The sequence below is a fragment of the Pogona vitticeps genome, chromosome 3 (genome assembly GCF_051106095.1).
Source record: "Pogona vitticeps strain Pit_001003342236 chromosome 3, PviZW2.1, whole genome shotgun sequence".
Taxonomy (NCBI): Eukaryota; Metazoa; Chordata; class Lepidosauria; order Squamata; family Agamidae; genus Pogona; species Pogona vitticeps.
Window position 1 is genome coordinate 77,355,001 of NC_135785.1, and position 10,798 is coordinate 77,365,798.

The window sequence follows — 10,798 nt, forward strand, 5'->3', positions numbered from 1 at the left end:
CTTCAATCCCTTTTCAGGGGTGTTTCTATAGAATGAGAGAAGATTCCAATTGGGCACTTTGATTTCTCCCCATAGTGTTGCCTTTTTTTGCCTTTCTTCCCCATAGAACACTAATGGGCCAGACAATGTGGAGGCCTTTTCCAGTGCAAGGAAGACCTTGGAAATATCCCTCCTTATCCAGAGGTGAACCACATTCTGTAATTGTAGAACAGGATATCACTCCTTAGGAAACATTGACTTGCACTCTTGACTTCATAAGGGGTCAGAACATTTAAACAAGCAGAGAGGGAGGGTTTTATAAGGAATAATGCTTACAAACTCTTGCTCTTGTTGTTGTTGTTGTTGTTAGGATCCCCCATATCTGAGAAGGAAAGAAAGTGGACAGCTGGAAAGTAGAGAAGGACTGATGGATTGCTAAGAAACAAGCAAGTCTCCCAATTCTTAAAGGTCCAATGTCTTAAACTGGTAACATTGGCCAGTGTTTGAGCTCTTGACTTACACCATACCACACACTGTATGCAGCAACCAATTGAAAACTGTGACCATTTTTAACCCACGCTCTTCACCTGTGTACCATACCTACTTCATGCTGTGATCATCAACCATCCACTAGAATACACTTGCCCTGTATGTTGGTGACACATGAAAAAAAAAGGTTGAGTGTGTGTATGCACGGAAAGAGAAGTTAATCTCTGTTCTTCTTTTCTGTCTCTTCAAGTACCATTCAAAGTATTCAGAAACTAAAAGAAATGATTCCAAAATATTTGTGGGTACCAAAGTGCCAGATTGTCACAGCTCTGCTCTATGTTACTCATGGAGAAGACATACATTGTCAAGGTAAATTAAACACACATTAGGCAGAGTATCTAGATTATCCACAAATTGCTTGAGGGACTCTAGCAGAGTTGCCACATAAGCAGGGCAAGCAGTAAGTTCATTTAATGCACTCTTTAAAAAGAACCACTAAGAGAACTAAGAGTCCATTTGGCAAAATTAATTCCTAAATAAATGACTCTAGAGAGTTTGTTGAACTGGAGAACTGAACATTTGACAGAGGATGTATAGACATTAATGAAATGATTAGATTACTCAGTGGCGTGATCTCAGTAGATGGAAATGCTAGATCAGAAATTCTTTTAATCAATGGCAGAATATTTATCAATCCCATGAGTTTTCACCATCTGTCACAGTGGCATTTGGTTGCACCATTGATAGAGATATTTATATTTTTAACTGGGTGGGAAAACCTAGAGGCTGGGAGTCTGTTTTTTATAATCCAGATGGCTAGCACTCCAACTTCACCAAACTTGAAGGTCTTTTTAAAGATAGCCAGGGGAAGCTCTTCTGTAAATTTAGTGTCTCTAGCTGCTTGGGGAGCATTTTATAGGGGTTTAAAGGCAAAAATGAATTGATGAATGAAAAATATCATATATTCATAATTTGTGATTTGTCAACCTTGATGAATCAGAAATCAAAGCAAATCACCATTCTGATTTGTGTCCATCTCTAATCAGAAGTTCTTCCAGAGCAGAGTTCAAGATAGTGTTCCAAACCCCTTTGTTTCTATTGTATGCATATTCTAGACATCACACAGGACCAGCCTTAAGTAAAGCTGTTCAGACATTATTGTGACCAGATTCATCCAAAAGAGAAGAAAAAGCACGGCCAAAATGTTTTTTTTTCTTTGAAAAAAAGGTCAATTCATAAATTAGCAATATGAATTAACAATCTTGCACAAAGCCAAAATAAAAATTAAACAAAGAATTTTGAACACAGAATTACAACGGAATATAAGCCTGATTACAAAAAAAAAAAAAGCTATTATTTCAGGGGTCTGATATTCATGCTGGCTACTTATCAGGGCAATTTATTATTTCCCTATTTTAGAAAGCATTTACCTTAACCCAGTTCAATGTCATACTCTCTGCATTACAGATATGAAGAATATATACCAAATTCCTCATTTGTATCTGTTTAAGATATCTCAACAACACAGGACATTAGATGAGGAATTATTTAAGCCTTCAAGATTCTCATCTCTAGTTAGGAGAAAGACAAGGTTCTCATAATTTCTGTGAAATGTTGCTGTAGAAAACTAGTCCTTTCTCCTTGAGAAGCAATGCGCAGACAGAACAAGCACAAAAGAAAGAGGCAAACCACTCATCTGCTGGAAAGGTTAAACTTTAAGTTTGTTAAATGTCAATAAATACACCCTTCCTATTCCATTTATCTTTCCTCTGATGGCAATAAGCTTTTGTATTCCCCAGCCATACTCCAGAACTCCCAATGTGGAGACTTTTGACATCTGGTACATTAAAAGTGTCTTTCACCTCCCATTACCAGACCATTTTTTCGACCTAGTCGAAAGGCACACAAAGTTCTATGTGCTGCCTGGAAAAAAAGCCATGTTTTCCAGCCACAGAGTCTGCAGGGCTTCCCAACTTCAGGAACTGGAGGGAGGATATAATGGAAGACGAAAGGTGTATCTGTTGATGCTTAACAATTTTTAGCAATGGATGGGTTGTTTGTCTCTTTCTTCTGTGCTTACTCTGTATGTGTCTATGGTTGGCCTTTCAAGGAGAAAGGATGCTGGTTTAAGTTCTATAGCTTAATTTTGTGACAGTGCAAAGACTGACTAGACATTTTTCACTGTCAAGGAGGTGGAAAACATTTCAATTCCTCATTCCTGTCTGTGTGGAGGGAGTGATCAAAACTGTAAGTGCCAGTTAATGAGAAAAAGGGGTGAAGTAATCTGGGGAACCTGAAGCTGTTCTGCTCTTTGAATTCCCTGAATTTCTGTTACACAGTTAGAGGAATTTAACAAAAAATTCAAAACTTCTGCAACAAGTTGTACATCTGCTCCCACTTCATAATTAGAAGTAAATCCCTTGGATGTCAGTGGGGCTTTCTCCCAAGCAAATAGTTATAGGATTGCAGTCTTTTGGTGCAACTTTGTATGTGTCTACTCAGAAGATCCATTGATTTCAGTAAGGCTTATTCATTGCTATATTGGTATAGAATTGCAACCATAAAGTGCAGTCCTGTGCACATTTAATCAGAAGTCTCTCTTCATCCAATGAGGTGATTATTCCAAGGTAACTGTTCAAAGTTAGGCCAGCCTTCATCAGTTTCTCATAGATGGAAACAAGGAGCACTTCTGTATTGAAAAAAGGCTGTATTTCTAGCACAATTGAATGAGGGAACAGGTTATGAATATGATGACCCTCTAACACAAGCAACTCTTTTGTTAAGAGCACAGTTTGTGGATAGGTATGATATAAATAGCTCCAGGCTTGCTTTTCTCCCTGCAATTAGTTTCATAAACATGCTCTACCACTGTGGATTGCTCACCAAGGCCATGATTGCTACCCAAGGCCTACAATTTGATGCTGGAAATGTAATAATGATGGCCAACTACATCCCCACTGCACTCAGTTTGCTAGTTCTTTTTATCTCTGAAGTTTGTGTACGTACTTATATTTTTACAATGATGTCAGTGACAGCAGAATGGAAAGCAATTCAGTGATCATGTATTTCAACAAGATCCCTTGCTTGTGTATTTAAAAATATATCTCATCCTTGCTTATTTTCAAAGATAGATATAGCTCAGCCAGAAAGGCCTAAATGTCTTTATGGGCCACTGTAATAATAAATGGGTCTCTCCTTGAGAGACCCATTTGGAATGGAATGGGCCACTGTAATAATAAATGGGTCTCTCCTTGAGGGCAGATTTCCATCTGCCCTCAAGGAGACACTCATTAGGCCCATTAGGAAGAAACCAAGTTTGGCGGCGGACGAGATTGGCAACTATAGGCCCGTCGCCAATGTTTCTTTCCTAAGCAAGGTGGTTGAGAGGGTGGTGGCCGACCAGCTTCAGGCGCACCTGGATGAAACAGATGCCCTGGATCCATTTCAGTCGGGCTTCAGGCCGCACCATGGTACAGAAACGGCATTGGTCGCCCTGTGCGATGACCTCTTGAGGGAGGCCGACAGGGGCAATGTGTCCCTGCTGGTCCTCCTCGATATCTCAGCGGCCTTTGATACCATTGACCACGGTATCCTCCTGGGGAGGCTCTCCGAGTTGGGAATTGGTGGCCTGGCATTGGCCTGGCTCCGTTCCTTCTTGGGGGACCGCCCCCAGAGAGTAGAGCTTGGGGAGAATGTCTCGGCCCCGTGGAGTCTCAACTGTGGGGTTCCACAGGGGTCGATTATCTCCCCAATGCTATTTAACATCTATATGAGGCCGCTGGGTGGGGTCATCAGGGGATGTGGAGCTCGGTGTCATCAGTATGCTGATGATACTCAGCTGTACATCTCCTTTCCACCTACCACAGGAGATGCCGTTCTGTCCCTTCAGCGCTGCCTGGGGACTGTACTGCAATGGATGCAGGAGAACGGGCTGAGGCTGAACCCGGACAAGACGGAGGTACTGAGGGTGGGCGCTCCCACAGTCGGGTGTTTGGGAAACTTCCTCACTTTTGGGGGGGCGACCCTCCCCGCCAAGGATGGGGTCCGCAGCTTGGGGATCCATCTGGACCCGGCGCTCACCATGGAATCCCAGGTGGCGTCGGTTGTCCGAACGGCCTTTTACCACCTTAGGCGGATAGCCCAGCTGCGGCCCTATCTCGAGGTGGGGGCGCTCACTACGTTGGTGCATGCGCTCGTAATCTCAAGATTAGACCACTGTAATGCGCTCTACGTGGGGCTGCCTTTGAGGCTGCTGCGGAAATTACAGGTGGTGCAGAATGCGGCGGCCAGACTACTCAGTGGTGTGAAAAGGTACCAACATATTTCGCCCACCCTGGCCGCATTGCATTGGCTGCCCATCCGTTTCCGCATCGACTTCAAAGTATTGACGCTTACTTATAAAGCCCTAAACGGCTTGGGGCCTCGATACTTGGCGGAACGCCTATTTCCACCAAGTTCTACCCGTGTCACTCGCGCGAGTCAGGAGGTGAGGCTGAGGAGCCTAACGCCGAGGGAGGCCCGGAAAGAAAAAACAAGAAATCGGGCCTTCTCGGCAGTGGCTCCTCGCCTCTGGAATAACCTTCCCCCTGACATTCGCGAGGCTCCCTCACTGGGTACTTTTAAAAAACAACTAAAAACTCTGATGTACCGGCAGGCTTTCCCGTTTATTAATTCCTGATCACCCTTCCTTTTTCCTCCTTAGTTTTCTCTCATCTTGTTGTAATTTTTCCTTTGTATGATTTATTTAACCGTATTGTTGTTGTTTATTGTTGTAAGCCGCCTAGAGTAATCTTGGTTGATTAGATAGGCGGGATATAAATAAAATAAATTAAATAAATAAATAAATAAAATTTATGAAAATATTTCTTTTTAAAAAGACTATACGACACACTTACTCATTTGTTTATTCATTTAACTTGATTAAACTTCTATCCCTTTTTTTTCCCCAAGCTGCTCTGTACACGGGGTACCTACTGTGGTTTACTACATACAGTGATGAACTAGGGCTCAGGAGATCTGGGTTCAAATTCCTAGCCAGCCATAGAAAATCAATAGGGAGTGGTTTGCAGGGAGGATGGCCCTTCACCTCTTTCCTGCACAATGGCACTAGCAAAATCACTCCTGAAATAGCTCACTTAGTTTGAACACCCTATTAGGGCTGCAAAAAGTTAGATGTGATGTAATTCTCCCTCTTTATCTTAACTGCATAACAACTTTCCAGGTTAGTCAGGCTATAGAAAGCAACTGAGAGTGTGGCTACATTAGTGGCAAGGAGGGAGCTGGTGTGGACCACTTTGGAGTGACTGGGCTTAATCTCACCCAAACAAGCCCAACAATTCACATGGGAATCACTCCTGCAGTCCGTCCTTGCCTTCTCTTATATGGCCAGTCGATAAACTGCCTGCAGCTGTAGCCACTGCCATGAATTTGACTGCAGGCTGTTTCTCAACCAGCCCTTTAAGATACGCAGAAAGATGATTATTTTTCAAATAACTGATGCAGCACATCAGTCATAATCCATTACAGAGCCTTTTTTAAAAATTCACTTCTCCTACCTGTCTGCCAAGAAGCAGAGGAACTTATTAATTTGCCAGTATCCTGAAATGGCTCACTTATTAAACCACTTCATGATATTGGCAAATTCAAACTGGAAGCCTTGCTTTGGATTGGTTCTGGCAGCCACACACACTGGGAGCAATCCAAATCAGAGTGACCTTACTGGCACCGAAACAAAAACAGAAGCCCCTGAGAGGGACTCAGAAAGATATAGATAGGACTGTCTGAGGGCAGGCTGGTTCTCTCTAACAATGACATTGTCTGATCATCGACTTTAAGAGCAAACCAGCCCATTCTGGAAGTGGACCAAACAGGGAGCTAAACACCCATGTAGTCTGCCTTTGAGTTTCAAGGACATATTTGAAACTGGGTCTCTCCAGTCCTCTTCTAAGTCTCTAAACATTATACCAGGGATAAGGAACCTGTGGCCCATACACCGCATGCAGCCACTGGAGGTTCCAAACCACCCCATGAGATTCTTTGATCAGCTGTCATAAAGAAATTATCTAAAACCTAGGAAAGTTTTGCATGGAACAGGAGTTCTGATTTTCAGGCCAAAAAGATATTGCATGGAATTGAATCGCAGTTTGTAGCCTGGAAAATTGTTAAACTGCAGACATATTCCTGAGAAGACTTGCATAAAATGGAGCTGGGTTTTACAAGCCTGAAGACTGTTTAATTGGCGCTTACACCTGAGTACATGTGTGTGGAGCACTGAAATGCGATGTACATGTTTGGTAGAAAATGTCCATGTGGGTGAAACCTATTTTGGGTCTGCCCACTTTGACTGGACCTGCCCTGTGCCAGAAGTCTCACCCATTTCTGGATTGTTTCTGCTCTTCTTTCCCAGTTAGAATCCAATCTCAAGCCTGAAGATGTTTCTCCCTCTTCCCACTGTGACAGAAATAAAACGTCCTTGGGAGATACTGAAGTTTACTAACTCTGTATAATGCAGCAATCCATTGCTTCATGAATGGGAAATGTCTAGGCCTCAAGATATTGTTGGACTGCAAAACCCATAATTCCTCTCAGCTGGCTAGGGATGACAGGAACTGCAGTTCCATAGCAGCTAAAGAGCCACATTTTCTCTGCTCTTGTTTTTCTACGTGCTATAGGTCACTTCCATGTTCAGAAGAGGGATGAAAAGAATACTGCATTCATTTCCCCAGTTTAGGCTGCCTCAGAATGAAGAGACATCTCAACAAATGAGAGATGAACAAGAGATACCTTTTGTCCAGCCAAGGCTACAAACTCTCCCGTACATCTCTGTGCTCCTTTCCAGTAGGGATGTGACTTTCACAGCCTCTCACTCAGATAGAAACTGAGCGGGAGTCCATCTTTTCTTTTTGCAGAAACATATGTCTTATTGTGTTTGTTGTGTTTATTTTGTTCTGGAAATCTCACAGGATTTCTCAGATGTCTTACGGTCTTTTTTTCCTCCTGGAAGAAACATCAATCTGTGCTAAGATATTGAAAAATATCTTTCCTGGCAAAATTTCTCTGGAAAAACACTGACCTGTGTAGGATTTGTTGGGTTCTTGCACATAAGAACAAGTGAGGAATGAAATTGGTCTTACCATACTAATACATATTATACTATTGCCAGGAAATGCCAAATTCTTTTCACCTGGATTGTTTGAGTAATCAAATACTAAAAGAAAGTATACCAGACAAAGACATTTTCTGGTATTTTATGGTGCAATTTGATTGTGGAAGTCAGGGGTAGGGAAATTAATACTGATGTTTGGTGAAATGCAGGATGAGCTGAGAAGGCAAAGTCTTCTTCATGGTCTAATGCAGTGGTTCCCAAACTTGGGTAATCCAGGTGTTCTTGGGCTGCAACTCTCAGAAGCCTTCGCCACCAGCTGTGCTGGCTGGGGTTTCTCTAAGTTGTAGTCCAGGAACACTTGAGGTACCTAAGGCTGGGAATCACCGGTCTAATTAAATGAGCACAGATTTTATGAAAGAAAGTATTTCCTGGCAATTTATGGTAGACAAATCAATTCAGCCAAAATTAGAAGTCTGTCTGGGGGGTAAGTTCAACAGAGCGTATTCCTCTATGGAAATAATTTTGAGGACAATTCCCCTTAAAACTGCATTGCATCAGAGTATGGCAATCCATGCTGATTTTAAAGGAGGATATAATCAGGATGATACCAAAGGCTTGTTCTTAAAGCCCCCCCCACTGCCAGCAACATTTTCCCCCTCTATTTGAAAGAGATCCTTGTTTCTTCCCTGTCTCCTCATAGAAAAATGGAGAGAGAGTGAAAGAGAGCTGGCTTTAAGTCAAGAAAACACACTTCCCCGGGGAGTGTATTTTTTGCTGGAGTCCTACTATTGATCCAGAGGTAACACTAGTAATATGAGCAGCTGCCAGCATTGGTCAGAATTATAGCTATTCTCATAAGAGCAGTTTTCAGAACTTGGCAGTGGATTATTTTAATGGGGACAATGAGGACAGTTAAAATGATGGCTCAAATAAGGAAAAGGAGACAAAGTACAGTAGAATCACCAAAGCAGAGTTAGAATGAGTCTGGCCAGTTATCTGGTCCACCCCCTGGGCAATTCAGAACACACTCAAATAAATGCCCATCTCAGACTGAATCTACATTGTTCATTTCCACCTTTTTGCATAACTGCACAACAAGATTTTGGCCCATAGATGTGCATTCAGAAGAAAAACTCATCAAGTTTGATAGCATTTGTCTCTCAGAAAGTGAATACCATTTTGTAGCCTTAAAGTCTAGAAGCAAGCATTCAGGTAAGCTATAATATTTATATTTATTATTAATTTGGCTCCGGGATCCTTCTTTTACTAAAGGATGGCCACCAGGATGGTGCACAATATATCTGAAAAAAAAAAAACCTCACTTTTCAAAAAGGCCTTGCCCAACTTGTCATCTTGGCTTTTCTCATGCAGAGTTGCTTTTCATTTGTGGCAGCCTTCACACACTACATTCCATTAAGAAAAAATTCTGAGACTGTTTTCTGATTTCGATTTCACAGCCGTTGGGAGCATAAAAGATTACCCAGTTATCTAAACATACAGTTTTCCTGCTTAATGGTGTGGCAGATTGCCCAAGACATGATTAATGTTGCCCGCTCTGATAGTGATGATCATTTTGCAGAGAGAGTCTTTGACCTAAGCCCAGTACATAGCCGTCATTCCTTCGTACTCAAAAATTCTCACCACTGCAGCTGCACTAGAGCCAAGAAAGAAGAACTGGTTTCTGATTATAGCAGAAGGTGTTGAGGTGCCTGCAGGGCTAAAATCTATCAGGATAGCAGGGCCATGACAAGGTCAGAAACTATGAGCTCTTCTGTCTGTTCAGCCCATGTTCCCCACCTGTCAGTTGTCTTTTGGAAATGTTATTTCTCAAATACTTAATAGGATTACTTGGATTTTGCCCACCTACAAAATGCCTTTGTCTTTTTTCTTGCTGTTAAAATTCCAGGGGACAAATGCATCAAATATGAACTCTCTGAAAGCATAGGTGTCACTTTTCATCCCCTAAAGCAGTGATGGTGAACCTTTTTAAGCCCAAGTGCCCAAACTGTAACACAAAATCAACTTATTTATTTCAAAGTGCCAACACTGCAATTAAAACCCGAATACTAAGGTTTTCGTTTAGAAAAAAACACCTGCTCCTGCATACTTACTGGTCCTCCAATCCCCCATTGGGCTAGACCAGCAATGGTTGCCATTGTACCCCACTGCTGGACCACTGCACCAGCAGAGGGGAGTGCCCAAATCCGGGATCGGAGGACAGGTATTTCTCAATGGTGACTTATGGCTTGGGTGTCCACAGAGAGGGCTCTGTGTGCCAGCTGTAGAACCCGTGCCATAGGTTCGCCACCGCTGCCCTAGAGTATGGCAGAAATATAAGGCTCTCACATAACTCCAGAAAAGAGTGATAAATTTGCAATGCTGGCTGAGGTGAGGGAAAAAAAACAGTTCTTCCTCCAGCTAAGGAGATTGAGAGTAGAATTACATCTCATGAGGATATAAAACCTGCTTTCCTTACAAGGCAAATGTAGGTCCTGCACAAGGATGAGGTAGGGCGGCCTAATCCTTTCCCATGCCACATGTTCTTCTCTGCAGATGTTGTCCTCAATTACTTCCATTTTCTTTCAAAAAAATTTCTTTCAGAAAATAAAAGAACCACCACCACGGATTAGACCAAAGCCTTGTCTAGTCTAGTATTCTTTTTCCAAAGTGGCCAGACCTACAGCCTGTAGATCTGTTCAGGTGCTAGATATGAATGTATGGTAACCATGACTACAAGCATACATTGTAGACCTAACTCAGTGCTTCCATACCTTGGGTCCTCAATTTCCAGAAATCCTGGTAACCACAGTTTTAGTCCAAGAACATCTGGGGACCCAAAGCTGGGAACCATTGCCCAAACATTTCCATCTCTGGTCATGTTGCTGTCTTGCATGGGAAAACAATATCTGTTCTTCTGTTGTTTGTGGATGCTGATTTGCCAGGGTTCTAAGCCAAATTGAGAGTGTCCACTAAAAGCAGATTTCTATCTTGCCAGACCTGTTGCCTTCCACATATAGGAAGAAGACAAAATAGAGAAGGTAGAGCTAGAGAGCTTTCTTCTATCCTTGGTGAGTAAAAACAGATTCCTACCACCTGAATGAGTATCCTAAAAGCAAGTATTTTTCATAGGTAGAAAGTTGAAGTTATAGTCCTAAGGGTCTTCATGGGTGTCTGGGGATTTGGTCATAGGTCTCTCCCTAGTCCGGTTTCATCATTTTATTCTCT